Consider the following 15522-nt stretch of genomic DNA (forward strand, 5'->3'; position numbering starts at 1 on the left):
TTGCATTCTTGGTTCCAGTCCTTCATTTCTAAAATGGTTATAATAATAGCTCTTGCCTCACTGGTTCTGGAGTTAAATGAGTGAATATATGTAATGCACTTAATGCCTTGCCTGGCACAAAGTAAGCAATACACAATGGTTAGCTGTTGCTATTCTCGTGCCTTGTGTTGGAATTTTAGCTTGTAAATGTATACAAAACAGAAAAAAAAGGTGTTGGAAGTATGTGCAACTAATGGCAAAAAAAAATTAAGACTAAAAAAGCTTTTTTTTTTTTTCTGAGACAGAGTCTTGCTCTGTTGCCCAGGCTGGAGTGCAGTGATATGATCTCTGCTCACTGAAACCTCTAGCTCCTGGGTTCAGGCAATTCTCCTGCCTCAGCCTCCTGAGTAGCTAGGACTACAGGCACGCCACCATGCCCTGCCAATTTTTTTTATTTTTAGTAGAGATGGGGTTTCATCATGTTGGCCAGGCTGGTCTTGAACTCCTGACCTCATGATCACCCTCCTCAGCCTCACAAAGTGCTGGCATTATAGGCATGAGCCATTGTGCCCAGCCAAAAATTTTTTTAGATTGATGATTTTTTAAAAACTGGAGCAAGTGATTGCTACACAGGTTGGTATTGAATATCTGAGTATTAGGGATGGGATAACAAAACATTGATCATCATTCAAAAATCTAAACTGATGGTGACAAAAATCAAATAACTGAATTTTGATCAAGTCACATTCAGCAAAATTCTAAGAGCAACTGGCCAAAGAGGCATTTTCAGCCCTTGAATGTGAATCAACTTGAATTTTCTATATTAGACAATATTGGAAAACACAAAATAAAAATAACCTATAATCCTAACACTCATAGATTATAACTACTGATAACATCATGAAATATGTCCTTCTTATCTTTTTCCCCTTCAAATATAGTCCTATGCACAATTGAGATCACGTAGAAAATACTGCTTTATAATCCGCATTTTTCAGATACATTTTCCCATATCATTAAACATTGTTCTTTAACTTTTTCTTTTCATAATTTCAACTTTTATTGTAGTTTTGGGGAGGTACATGTGCAGGTTTGTTACCTGGGTATACTGTGTGATGTTGAGGTTTGGGGTGCAATTGATCTTAGTATATTGAGGATAGCACCTAAGAGTTTCTCAACTCCTGCTGCCTTCCCTGTCTAATCTTCCCCATTGTCTACTATTCCCATGTAGTACTCAATGTTTAGCTCCAACTTACGATGACACATAAGTTTATGTCCATGAGTACTCAATGTTTAGCTCCAACTTACGATGACACACAGTATTTGGTTTTCTGATCCTCTGTTAATTAGCTTAGGATAATGGCCTTTCGTTGCATCCATGTTACTGCAAAGGACATAATTTTGTTATTTTTATGGCTGCCTAGTATTCCATGGTATATATATAACACATTTTCTTTATCCCAGCCACCGTTGATGGGCAACTAGGTTGAGTCTATGTCTTTGCTGCTGTGAATAGTGCTGTGACAAACATATGAGTGTCTTTTCGGTAGAATAATTTGTTTCCTTTTGGATATATACTCAGCAATGGGATTGCTGGGTCAAATATTAGCTCTCTTTTAAATTCTTTGAGAAATATCCAAACTGCTTTCCACAGTGGCTGAACTAGTCTACTTTCCCACCAACAGTGTATAAGCATCTAACAGGTTTTTAGTAGCTAAATATAACTTTGACATGCAGATGTTTCAATAAAATATTTTACCAATGTTTTCATGTAATAAAAATAAGCAGCATATATCTACCAATAAAATTTAGGTTTTTAAAGTTAATTTTCTAGAGTGACATTCCTAGGTCCTCTGAATTCACATTTCTTAGCATTTCCTAGTTGTAAAGTATAATAAAGGACATTTGAGAAATAAAACATACCATATCCCCACATTTGACCATTAACACCACACAGTAACACATTTAAAAAGCTCTGAGAAATCTAGTAATAGAAAAGGAACCTGTGTTTAGCTTTGTGTAATGGAAAAAGAAAACATATTTGACAACAGAAAGATGTTTGTGTACCTCCTAGAGCATGCACTGCATGCAGGTGTAGACGGCCTTGAGCTTCATGGTAACTCTGCTGTTGTTATGTGTTGAAAGTGTTCATTTTCCTTTAAAACCAGAAGTTGGTTTCCCACCAGGAGAGATAAGTTTCTCTCTCCTATCCATTTAAAATGCCATCTTTATGCCAACCTAAATTCCCATACACAATGCAGTCTACCTCTGAGCTCTTTTTCACTGTGCTTAGCTATACCACACCACACTTCCGTTTTTTATTTTGATTTTTTGTTTTTTGCGATGTTTTACTCTTTTTGCCCAGGCTGGAGTGCAACGGCATGATCTTACCTCACTGCAACCCCCACCTTTCATGTTCACATGATTCTCCTGCCTCAGCCTCTTGTCACCATGCCTGGCTAATTTTTTTGTGTTTTTAGTTTAGACGGGGTTCCACCATATTGGCCAGTTTGATCTTGAACTCCTGATCTCAGGTGATCCACCCACCTTTGCATCCCAAAGTGCTGGGATTACAGGCATGAACCACCACCACTCCCGGCCCACACTTCTTCAATATTTCATAAATGCATTATATATTTTCATGACACTAAGGAAATGTTACTCTCATTATTCATTTCAAAATTGTCATGGACATCCTCACATGCACATGTATCATTCTACAAATGAATTCAACATACACATATAATTCAACATATATCGTATCATACATATATAACTGAATTTAATTCAGTGTCCACATATGCTTATAGATGTTGCATTTATTATTCAAAGTAAAGAAAATAAATTTAAGTTTCAACATTAAAACCTTGTTGGGATTTTAATAGGAACTGGGTTGAATTCATTTAAGGAAGATTTTGCCATTGGAATGAACTCTACCCATCTCTGAACAAGCTAAAGAGATAGATACACTATTTACATGAAGTGGCTGTGATTTAGGTTGTAAAAGTAAACAAGCTAAATGCGTATGGATAAGCAGTGGATATAATTTTTTATTTAGTCCTCACAAAAAACACAGAAAGTAAGTAATTTTATTATTCCTTGTTTACAAAGAAGAAAATTACTTCTATCACACATAAATGAGAGTAAAAACAACCCAAAATTTTTGTTTCACAGCTTCTTTTTCTCATTCAGATTAAATGATGAATTCAACCTCCTACTTCATTTTTCAGTGCATTCATTAACCAGAATTTAGGCCTTTGTAAATTTCTGAAAATTGATGACTGGAAGTTACTTCTCCAAACTTCATCAGTTAAAAAATCACAGGCTCTAATTTGGTATTTTGAGATATCAACAGATTAAGAATTAAAACAATTAAATGTATTGAGGTTAAAAGATATTGAGAAAAGATTAAATAAAATTAAATTGGTGAGGAAGAAATAAGATCTTTCTTCTGCCTTTGAAATTGGTGTGGGATAGCTTTAGAATTTTAGACTTCTAAATATATCGCATTTAGTGATCCAGAATGTTAAAAACATTTCTGAGAGGAGCTGGTTATTTATAGAGCTAGACACAGTTCATAGACAATAAACCATCTTTTGCTTTTAAAATGTTAAATGACAATGTAAAATAGAAATAGTATCTTCTGTTCCACCTTCCTTTCAAAGTATCTATTCTGCTTAAAGTTGCTTGTTCCCTTAACACAAAAGGCAACTAAGAGTCAATAACTACCAACTATTCCCATGATGTACCTCAGGTTTCCCTAAGCAGTAACATTAAGCTTTTTCAAAATAAAAAGTAACTACACCTCTCATGTGTTATCTTGATTTTGCATAGCTTTTGAGGTCATAGGCTTTATGATTATAGTTGGAAAAGTTAATCAAGAGGGTCATTCCATCTCAAAATTGTGAATAAAAACACATTCATCCATTCAATAAACATTTATCAGATGTTTATTAAATGACAAATACTCCAGTAGCCACCAGGCACACAGAGCTGAATAAAACACAATTCCGTCCTCAAAAGACTTAAACCAAGTGCAGGAATGATACCATGGAGATATCACAGGAAGCATACACAAAACTCTCATGCAGGGATATGCTGACTGGGCTGTAGCCTAGTACTGGCATTGCTGTGGATCATGCATGTCTGGGCATATTTGCGGATCTGGTGAGAAAGACCCGATATAAGTTAAATGTTTGGTTTCTGACTAGTAGAAAGCCTTGCAGCCAATGACGCTTCATAATAAAAGAATAAAAGTATCATATAAGAATTTATGGTATCCAAAAAATCAAGGTGTACTGCTTCCTTAAATTAGCACATATTCTCTAGCTCTAATTTTGCTAAAAGTGAGCCCAGGGCAGCAGGAACCCTTTGCTTGACTCCCATACTTTTGTCTCAAATATATTTCTCTTTTTCTGAGTAGGGATCTCACTCACTCTGTTTCCCAGGCTGAATTGCAGTGGTGCAATTACAGCTCACGAAAGCCTCAAGCTCCTGGGCACAAGATATCTTCATGTCTCAGTCTCCTGAGTAGCTGGCACAATAAATGTGTGCCACCACACCCAACTAATTTTCTAAATTTGTGTGTATAGATGAGGTCTCACCTTGTTGCCCAGGCTGGTCTTGAACTCCTGGCCTCAAGCAGCCCTCCCACCTCACCCAAAGTGCAGGGACTACACACATAAGCCACCATGCCTGGTCCATATTTCTCTACTAAAAGAACCCAGATGCTTTGAGGACATGACTGATTCCGCCTTCAGCAGAAAAATATACCTAGGGTGGGTCTTTGTGGCCGAAAGCAAGGCTTTATAGGAGGAAATATAACATTGGAGGTACAGAGGAGAAGCTTAAAAGTTATCCGTAGAAGAAGTTGTAAAAAGCCAAGCATCAAAAAGAATAGTAATTTTTAATAATGAAAAAAATGTAAGTTCAAAATTATAGTCAAAAGAGAATAGTTAATATAAATTGCATACATTCAAGTTATAGAAAATACTGCTATATATGATAGAAGAAAAAGCATATAACAGCATGCTTAAATGTATGCACATAGAATATTAAGGGCGTGTTAATGGATGGATTCTTCAGAAGTTGGCTTTAGTTGTGTCTGTGAAAGTCAGGTGATGACACAAAAGGCAAATGAACAATCCCAAAATCCAGCCCTAAACTGATTTCCACAGTAAATCCATGCCACCAAGCATGTTGTGAGTTTCACAGACTTGACTAAAGATTTTCAGGGACACAGGAACATGTCACCTTATGGGCCACTACCCTCAACACACTGGAAACATCTTCGCTTCACCATCCATCTTCTTTGATTCCAACTCCTTCCTCACCTTCCTGGATACCTCCTACGCCTTCTTCCTCTGCAGCTCAGAAACTCTCTACTGGGCACAGAAATCTGGTTTTCTAAGGCCCACATCTGAATATTCACACAACCAAACATGTCTCTTTATTTAGAATAAATGTCCCTCAGTGTACCAGGTGTTCCACCCCATCTTGAAAAACAGTAGCAGTTATAAACAACAGAAAGTTTATTTGTTACACAGATAATAATTAACTATGTTGCCACCTACTTCCCATAGACTTCGACCCTTACAATTCTTTAACCATCTCTAAGTGATTTACAAACAATTTTTAAACTACTTGTATATTATTCCCTCCATGGTGAGGACTTTCTAAGTATTTTTTTTTTTACATATATAGAATGCAAAGACACCCTTTACAACTAAAGTGCTTCTCTCTGCTGATTCGTCAATTAGTCTAACAGCCTGGGGAAGTTGGGGACTTCCTGAGGAAGCTAGTTTATCCATGAGAAGTTATTTCCTAGTCAAAGAGTAAGTAAACAGACATGTTAACTAGATTAAGGTCAAACTGTGTCCATGACCGTACTGTAGAAGGCAAATATTTCCAATATCAGATTATTTGTCCTAAAATGTTGGTCCCCAAGTTCCTCTATATTCTCTCTTCACTGTGGAAGGGTTCAGAAGATGGTGCTTAAATGTAAAACCTCCCCAATACACTACACAAAAGTCATGTGTGTAGAATGGCCCATTTGTCTCTGACATCACCAAAAATACAGGATCCATTGAAACCCTAGTACAAAGAATGTCGTGGCCACACAATCTGTAACTACACATTTTAGCTAAAGACTGTATTTTCAACGCACTTTGTGAGCCTATTCAGTGTTGCCAGGGAGGTGGTTGTTTTGAAGCCTCCATTTTCCCACATGGACCCTGTGAGACTTCTCCCAGTTCTTCACCCTCTAACACATCATGCTGTCTTTCTCTCCAGGCTTCCAGTGACTACTCACACAGCAGAAAGCCAATTCCCAGGCTTCCATGAGGGTGTCCTGATTCCTCCAACCCACCCCCACTCCATTCTGCTTTAGACCACCTGTCGGGACACAATCTTACCCTGACCTGAATCGCTATTTAACTGCTTCACAAGTGTTTATTTGCCCCCGTAACAGCTACAGTTCTGGAAGTAGTGGATCTTGCCATAAAATCAAATTCCTTCAGGAGCCAAACAGCTAACAGAAATATTTAGATGAATGTTTGTTTAAGACAATTGGCAATGGCCAGGATTCAGGTGTAGCAGGGTGCCTTCTCCACCAAAATCATTATTAAACCCAGAATTATTTTTGAAAATTCTTTACAGAGAAGAAAACACATCTGAGGGGAGGAATCATCCTCTGTGCTACCAGTTGGTGACCCCTGACTGACATTTGTGTGTTCTCCATAAGAGACTAAATACATATATTTGAAATGTATTCTTTAATAAGCTTTCATGGAACTAAGACACTGAAATCACTGCTAAAAAATATCTTAGGAATGATGCAAGTTTTCATTATAAATACACTTAGATGTACTTAGATGAACCATAATGTCCACGGCTGAAATACACTGATTACTTTTTCACTGCTTTTTAGGAAATGGCAAACTAGGTGAAAGAAATAAACATAGAATTCGTTTGGACATGAAATTAGAATATTAAACACCTAAATTTGTCTCTCTACAAAATCTGCATAAAGTCACTGAGAGCTCTGGACATCTCAATTAAATATTACTTTGCAATTTCCTTACGAGCATGACGTACACACACACACACACACACACACACACACACACAGAGGAACCTAATTTTCTTCTAAGACTATTATATGATATTCTGGCCATTCTGGATGATGCATTTTGGAAGACAATTCCCTCAAGAAATTAAACTTATTACATGCATCTGAGATGGCACTTAGCATTTTATTTTACATTTGTAGGCTTACATACCAATTTTCTAGACACTGAGTTGATGAGCTTTCCACTGCTTAAAAGATTCCTGGATGCAAATTTGACTTCTTTATTAAATTGAGCACAACAAAACATTAACACGCTCAAATCACCAGATATAAGTAGTACAGTTTTTCAAAAGTCACCTAACTTATAATTGGACAGTAGCTTAAACAATAAAAGAAACTTGGTCACGAAGCAGTGAATTGCTCATTGAATCACCAAAACAAATTAAGCTTCAAAGGCTAAAGTCCTGCAAATCTTTCCTAAATGATCCTAAGAATTCCAAAGATAGTTAAGTTTAAATTTTAATTTTTAAAGGCAAAAACAAACCTTTATAATAATCAGTCATCACCTTCCTCATAGACAGACTAAAAGCTTGTAACAACACATTTCTGATTTCAGAATCTCTTTCTATCCTTAAGGCCCAACGCAATAATGGTTGTTTTAGAACTATTTTTTAAAAGATTTCTTCAGTATTATTTTCTTTCTCTCATTCTTTGTTTTTTATTCCTATTCCTATGTTACATGTTTTTACTCTATTTCTGTGCATGTGTCCTACATTGAGTTTCATTCTACTGCAGTGGACAGCTTCAAGGTGTATTTCCAGTCTCCTAAGGTACATGCTGAAAGTAATATCTTCCACTTTCACGTATTTCCAATTGAAGAAAAATTCCATGGCTCAGCTGGGTTTTTGTTTTGTTTTTGTTTTTGTTTGGTTGGTTGGTTGGTGGGTTTTTTTGTGACAGAGTCTCACTTCATCACCCAGGCTGGCGTACAGTAGCTCAAAACTCTGGTCACCAAAAAGTCCAAAATTGAATGTAGCTGCATCTGGTGAGGGCCTCTGGATACTTCAACTCATGAGAGAAAGCAGAAGGGGAGGGGCATGTGCGAAGAGATCACATGGCAAGACAGGAAGCAAGAGAGATCAACAAAGCCAGACTCTTTTTAATGCTTTTCTCGCTTAGAAAAAAAAAATGTAGCTAGCTGCCAGCACTCATTTAATTTTACATAAACACTTTCTTTAAAGCTGAAACAAATCTGACTGATTTTCAATGTGAAAATAAAATCCAAAAACTGTTCTTGGAGTTATTTCTAAACAAAACTAACATCAGAATCATCAGAATCATCTATTTCAGAAAAAACTGAGTTCATCAGATGAATCTTTGGCCAACAACTGCTCGAAAACGATGTTAACTTCATGTGTAGGAATGCTGCATTTTCCAGGATTTGACATTTTCAGCAATCAAGAATTACTACATTTTGTAAATGTAAAGACCACTACTAAAAACAGAATTCTGTAAACAGAATGCTATCTGTCGTTTCCAAAGTCAATACACTAGAATGATGCGAAAATAACAATAAAAGCAAGCTATTTTGTGGCAAAGTTATCTTGGGGTAAATGCTGCAAGCCCCAAGTGCAGGCAAGTATTCTCGGGACAAATGGGACGACAGTTAAAATATCTGTTCTCATTGGAACTAACCCATTTTCAAGAGAACTCACCACTGAGAGAGGGCATTAAGGTAATCATGAGGGATCTGCCCCAGGACCCAAACACAGCCCATTAGGCCCCACCTCTCAATATTGCCAAACTGGGGGCCAAATTTCAACATGAGTTTTGGTGGGGACAAACCACATCCAAACCATAGCAATAACTAAGGATTTAAAGTCAACTTCTAGACACTATATCGATCACAAAAGTATCTGCATATATAATATTGACAACCTAAACACAATTATGAGTTGAAATTGGAAAATATACTTCTCCTAAGTACATTCAAACTATACTTTGATAAGAACTTAGAAAAATGATTAGCATAAAATTCACAGTAGTTTTGCATGACAATGACAAAATAAACATTAAGTACACACCTTATATCAGGGCCCGTAGTTCATCTTTGCCACTTACTAATTTTACATGATTTACAGCCCAACTGATCCTTTCTGAGTTTCCCTGCGTTATCTACAAAACGAAAACATTTACAGCTTCTTCTCAAGAGAATAGTAATGGTGAAGCAATGATAAATGAATAATGCTCATGAAATCCTGAAGTAATCATTGTCCCAAACATGTTTGTTGAATTTGTTGTATAGTTTTAAAAGGATTTTTGGGAAACAGAATTCACCTGGAGTTAAAAAAAAAAAGCATCATTTTTCCTTCCCTAGATGATTCATGTAAATTTTGTTTGAAGAGTATATTCAAGAAGAAGGAAGAAGACAATATAAAGAAATAAAGACAAGAGAGCAAAGGCAAAGCCAGATGTCTGGGCATCTTCGAAATAATCCTATTTACAATTGATCTAATTTAGGCAATGAAAACACGAGAACGCATGACTATCAATTGGTGATTCTAGATTCCATGGAAAGAATATCACCACCATAGACTCATAACTTTCAGTTCTTTAGAAATCAATTTCACAAGCCTCCAATGATACGCTTAAAATGACCTCCTTGCAAGGATTTAGACAATATCACACAGTGGTATTAACTGAATCTATTGAAAGACTATTATAAAATCATGAGCTGAGTTAAACATAAGTGTTTCCATCCCTAGGTAACCAGCTAATCTACTCAAGCAGGTTAAGAACCTTCTACCTATGGAGCAGATCCTTTTCTCCTACTGGTAATAATGTTCTCGGACCAAAGAATTTGGGCTTAACAACCTCTCTCAAACTATTCTCAACAACCAACTCAAAACAGATAGCTAGAAATCAGGCAGACAAAGAGAATTAAATGGCAAAGGGTATTTTTTGTCTAATTTGATTAAAACAATACTGCATCAAACTCCTGCTTGACAATTTATTAGGTATGTAATCAGCAAACCCTAGCTGGGCACAGTGGCTCAAGACTGTAATCCTGGCAGTTTGGGAAGCCAAGATGGGTAGATAACTTGAGGTCATGAGTTCGAGACCAGCCTGGCCTACATGGCAAGACCCCCATCTCTACTAAAAATACAAAAATTACCCATGCATGATGGTGCATGCGTGTAGTCCCAGCTACTTGAGAGGTAGAAGCAGGTGAATGGCTTGAACTCGAGAGGTGGAGGTTGCAGTGAGCCGAGATAGCGCCACTATGACCCAGCCTGATGACAGAGTGAAACTCCATCTCAAAAAATAAAAATAAAACAAGCAAATCCTTTCATTAATCTGTGCTACAGGTATTTATAAAAATGAGTGTATTGGATCTGAAAATTGACAAGACCCTTTTGTAACTGAAAATCCTGTGACTGCATGGTTGTCTGGCTTGATAACCAATGTACAGAACCAGCCTATCATATTAATAACCTGTGCTGTCAATGGGTTCAATATTTGAATTTGTATCTTGTTTAAAGAGCAGCTAGCTGAAGCTGACTCTTCATCAGCCAATCAAATTTGACCTTTAAACTGACAGTTTTGCCTTCCCCCGGCTTCAGAAAAGACTGAGCCACCCGCCTGGAGAGCAATAGCCTCGTGACTTTCAGTTCTATGAAAAAAGCTTGCTATTTTCAGGAAGCTTCTTCCTGATTAACCCAATCCAACTGATTCTACACAACATGCTCTATTCCGAACATGGGCTGCATGTGACTTCCATAACTGAAGGTCAAAGGCCTCTCTTTCCAGTATAGGAGAGAATATCCCATGAATGAGGCTGAAAAATATGAAAGAGAAAGAATAGTAACACAACTGGAAAGAATTAGCTGTGTCTTACAATGTTGGAATGTAGATTATGTTGGGAAAAATGGAAAATTTCCAGCTTCTACACTTGAACCCCAACCCCCCTACAGTGTCAGGAAATTAGAAACTTAAACTGTCACAAGAAATAGAATGGGCTGTAAAGAATGTCTACACCACTTATCAGGGAGAAAGCCCTGCTGGCTGCCAATTCTTTACAACACTGTGGCTTTAGAGTCACAAAATTAAGATGCCCTGAACTTTGGCATGAGACTTTGGAATGGAACACTCCCAGTGGGTCAAAAATGCCATTCTCTCATGAATTAAAACCAAAGTGTGCCCACTGTGCATAGGGGAACAGCCCTATGACGCAGAGTGGATTAGCTGGTGCACTGGATAGACAGGAAAGTCGTAAGTCCTTAGCAAAGAAACAGACATACTGGAGTGGATAAATTCAATGTCTTTATCATTAGGGTTGGGTGCTAGAACACATAAAATTGGAGCTGAGGTTAAAGACTATCCAGGAAAAACTAAAGGAAAAAAAAGTTTAGGAAACCCATGACTCTACAATCTCACATTTCTTCCAGAACTTTCCAGGAAATATTTACTAAGCTGAGTCAGTTCTAACCAGGCACCACGTGTCCGGCTGGGAACACTAGTCCAGGAACTCACTATGATCACTTTCAGGCCAGCTCCGCCCCAGAGCTGTAGCATCTAAGGAGAAGTTTTTGGGCCAGCTTGCAATCCTGCTCCACGCACCAGCCAATCCTCCCCTCGGAATGGGTCTGCTGGCCACTCATCTTGATCTCTCCCCAGAATTACAAGATGTATTTTCAAAGAATAGTTTGTGATGACTGATATAAGTCTGAAGATCATGCAGAAGTGGTAGCTGCCCCAACATTCTAAGTGTACAATTCCATGCATTTTACTATATTTACAGAGCTGTGCTGCTGTATTGCTATCCAATTTCAGAACATTGTCATCTCCCCAATAAGATTCTTCCTGTCCATTTACAGTTAATTCCCATTCCCACCTGTAGCCCAGGTTAAGTGCAGGTTATGTGAGGGCCCTTCTGATTCATCTATCCCTCTATCCCCATGTCCTCTCTTTATTTACCAGCACAATCGCATGGAGAAGTTGGTTGCCTATGTGTTTCCTACTAAATGACAACACCTGTGTGGTTAGCTACTATGTAGATGTCAGACACAAATGCACACACACATACACCACCAACCAGGGAGGCAATGTGAATCCTCCCTATCCATCCCAGCAGGGAAAAGCCCAACACTACTGCAAAATGCTTCCAACCCAGCCATGGTTTTCAAAGACTGCAGGAAAACTATTACGCTTCACAATATATATCATTAAAAAAAATCAATACCATTCAGACCTTTAAACTAAGAATCTTGCCTGTGCTCCCTGAAGGTGATATTGGTGAATTCAGAGGTGGAAAATCATGAGAAGACCAAGGAATTGAAGAAAATAACCATAATCAAATATGGCTACTGAAAAGCCCAATTTCACCCAATATTTTCTTTACATTAAAGGTTAAACATAGTTCTAGAAAACAGTGGGAAGAGGATTCAAGAAGCAGTTTTAGGTTGGCTCCTCTGCAGTGTTGTTACAGGTAGTTAGGTAGGTGTGAACAGGGCAGAAGGCTTCCCACCCCACCCCAGCTAGAAGTGTCGGTGACGACATTTCTCTCTAAAAACTGTAATTCCACAACCAGGGAGAGACAATCTCCTGATGGTCCACACCTGTTAACATTAAAAGTGTTAACTGAATGCAGGCTCCAGAGAGAAACAGCTTCCTCGGCATGCATATGGAGAGATAAAAATGACAAAGTGTGATCTTCCGGGTACACGCCACCAGAAAAGGAAGAAAGACGCAGCTGCGCATGCGTACAACTCCCTAAACACTGCGTGTGCTCAGTTCCCACAGGTAAGGAGGAGTCTGCGCATGCGGAAAGACCGCTCGAAGGGAAGAATCACATGAAAGAGGCCAGCTTATAAAAGTCCTAGGATCCCCATTAAACTGGGCACTTGACCTTTCCTCTTTAACCTTCAGGTGCCCGCTTGGGTCTCTTCTAAGTGCACCTTCTTTCTTTCCTGTTCTAAGGCCTTTATAAATAAACTTTCATTCCTGCTCTGAAACTTGCCCCTGTTTCTTTTTCTGCTTTATGTCCCTCAGTCGAATTCTTCTAAGGAGGCAAGGACTGAAGTTACTATAGACCCACTGGGATAGTTCCCCGGTAATATGGGATAACTCATCTCTTCCGCTTCACAGTCTGAGTGAGAAGTCAGTGCCTGCCTTCTGTTTCTTCTCAGTGGTTTCCTAGGTGTCTTCCAGTGAGAGAGAACTTTATGCACCATAGTTGAGATCCACCTTGTGGAGGTCAGAGAATGCTGACCTAATCACTCATCCTGAACGGTCTCCTCCCGAGACTGTCTCCTCCTGTGTGTGGAGGAAATTAGTACTGGCTACTCTGGATCCATCGTGAAAAACCAGCTGGGTGATAGGACACCAAGCATCCCTGGCAAACATCCCTGAAATACATTTTCATGTAATGAGTGCCCACACCTAATCTACTTTTTTTTAACATTTTAACTTTTCATTGATTAAAAAAAGAAAAACTATAGCAAAAAGGATTCAGATACACAATAGCAGAACATAACACTTTCTTTTTCAATTTTTCAGCTATGCAAGGGAATGGGCAGCATCTTTCATAGGGACAGGGCTCTTCCACTCAAAAGCTAGAAGCTAATTCCTTACTAATTTAGCCCAGTTGCTTAAAACTCTGTTCCATATGAACACAACATTTTCCTATTTTGCTCTCTTGATTCTGCTCTCAGAATAACAGAAAATACATTGTGACAAAATGCATAAAACATTGTCTGGGCCTGCACCTACTCATAAGGGAAGGGCAAAAGAAAATCCAAATTTAAAGTCCCTAGAGTTTTTTTTCCCCTTTGGAAGCAGAAAAAGCAGACATTATTAAATGCATGAGGTCCCACAGGATACCCTCTTCCAACCCCTGCCACACAGCTCATATAGTTTTGTATTTTCTAGTTTGAAAAGAAGAAAAAAATAAGAGAGCTTAAAACACAGATTATTTAACATGCTTTTAACTTTCTATTTTCATAGCCATTCAAATTAGACAAGTTATAGTGACGAGCGACTGTAAAATAATGGTAGAAAACACTGATAATCTTGCAAAACAGATTTCTGACTAGAGAGGATTGCACTATATTAAAATTAAGTGATTTCCATTCTGGCTCCTAAGAATGAAAGCTTCAAAAGTAAATATCGGGTCAGGCGCGATGGCTCAAGCCTGTAATCCCAGCACTTTGCGGGAGGCAAGGCGGGTGGATCACCTGAAGTCAGGAGTTTGAGACCAGACTGGCCAACATGGTGAAACTCCATCTCTACTAAAAACACAAAAATTAGCCAGGCATGGTGACAGATACCTGTAGACAGGAGAATTGCTTGAACCCCGGAGGCAGAGGTTGCAGTGAACTGAGATCGTGCCACGGCACTCTAGCCTGCACAAAAGAGCAAGACTCCATCTCAAAAAAAAAAAAAAAAAAAAAAAAAAAAAAAAAAAAAAAAAAAAAAAAAAAAAAAAAAAAAAAGTAAATGTCTCGAATCAATTAACGAGATTTGCACATTACCTTAACTGAATTCCAGTATTGATCTAATGCCCATGCCTGAATTAACAGGCAGAAAATTAAAACTGGATTGCTACCTGGTGCTTCCGTACACTGAAGAGACCACTCCAATCTGCCAGCCTTATGATGTTGGTGAAACGCATCAAACAGCGCTAAGCTTTTAAGTACAAGAGAATATAATCCAGTTGTAAATGCTATTGATACATTGTTCTGGGGACAATTAACCCAGAGTAAGTAATTCTGTGCTACTTGAAGCACACTAAGACAAAGCATGTTGAAGAGAAGACATACACCAGCAGATATAAACCACATACAACACACAAATTATAATGCAGATAGAGATAAGTCATGGATCTCAGATGGCCAATGTCAGCCCGTGAGTACATACGCAGTATTATGAGCAACAGAAATTAAATCTCAGAAACAAAAACCTGGAAGTGTGCTTCCACAACATCCCACACACTTTAGGAAGGCACGTGCTATACAATATCATGAAAATAGCTGACAGCTCAAGGTCTTTCATTATCAATGGCATGGATGTTTAAACTGGACTTTCCTCCAACAATTAGTTCAGAAAGAACCCATTTCCAGACAGAAAGTCATTTAATCATGTTTAATATTAAAATAAAAAGAGCTAATTCTATAAGTGGGTCAACTTTCCACTAAATAATTACCATAGAAACAATTAATTCCACACTCAAGTAAGTAATAACTCAAAAGTTTCTATATTGAAAAGCAGTGGAACTCTGACATATATTACCACATACAAATTCTTCATCAAGAATATCACTGTGACCACTCTTTGGCGTAACAGGGAGGACTTCTCACATATTCTTTAAATAATAATTTTTTAAGAAACTCTTATTTTCCTACTCCCAAATTTTGGAGATTAACTCAAGTTCTACAAATAACATGACTATGATATTCCCACTGTCAAAATCCTGA

The 15522-nt window shown here is 38.0% G+C and overlaps 1 protein-coding gene across 1 annotated transcript in view; it reads right to left on the reverse strand.

Annotated features, from left to right (window-relative positions):
* FBXL7 (F-box and leucine rich repeat protein 7) overlaps positions 1-15522 on the reverse strand; it is a 419633-nt gene that overhangs the window by 287235 nt on the left and 116876 nt on the right. The window lies entirely within an intron of this gene.

This window comes from Cebus imitator, unplaced genomic scaffold (assembly GCF_001604975.1).
Source record: "Cebus imitator isolate Cc_AM_T3 unplaced genomic scaffold, Cebus_imitator-1.0 Scaffold35, whole genome shotgun sequence".
In the NCBI taxonomy this organism is placed as follows: domain Eukaryota; kingdom Metazoa; phylum Chordata; class Mammalia; order Primates; family Cebidae; genus Cebus; species Cebus imitator.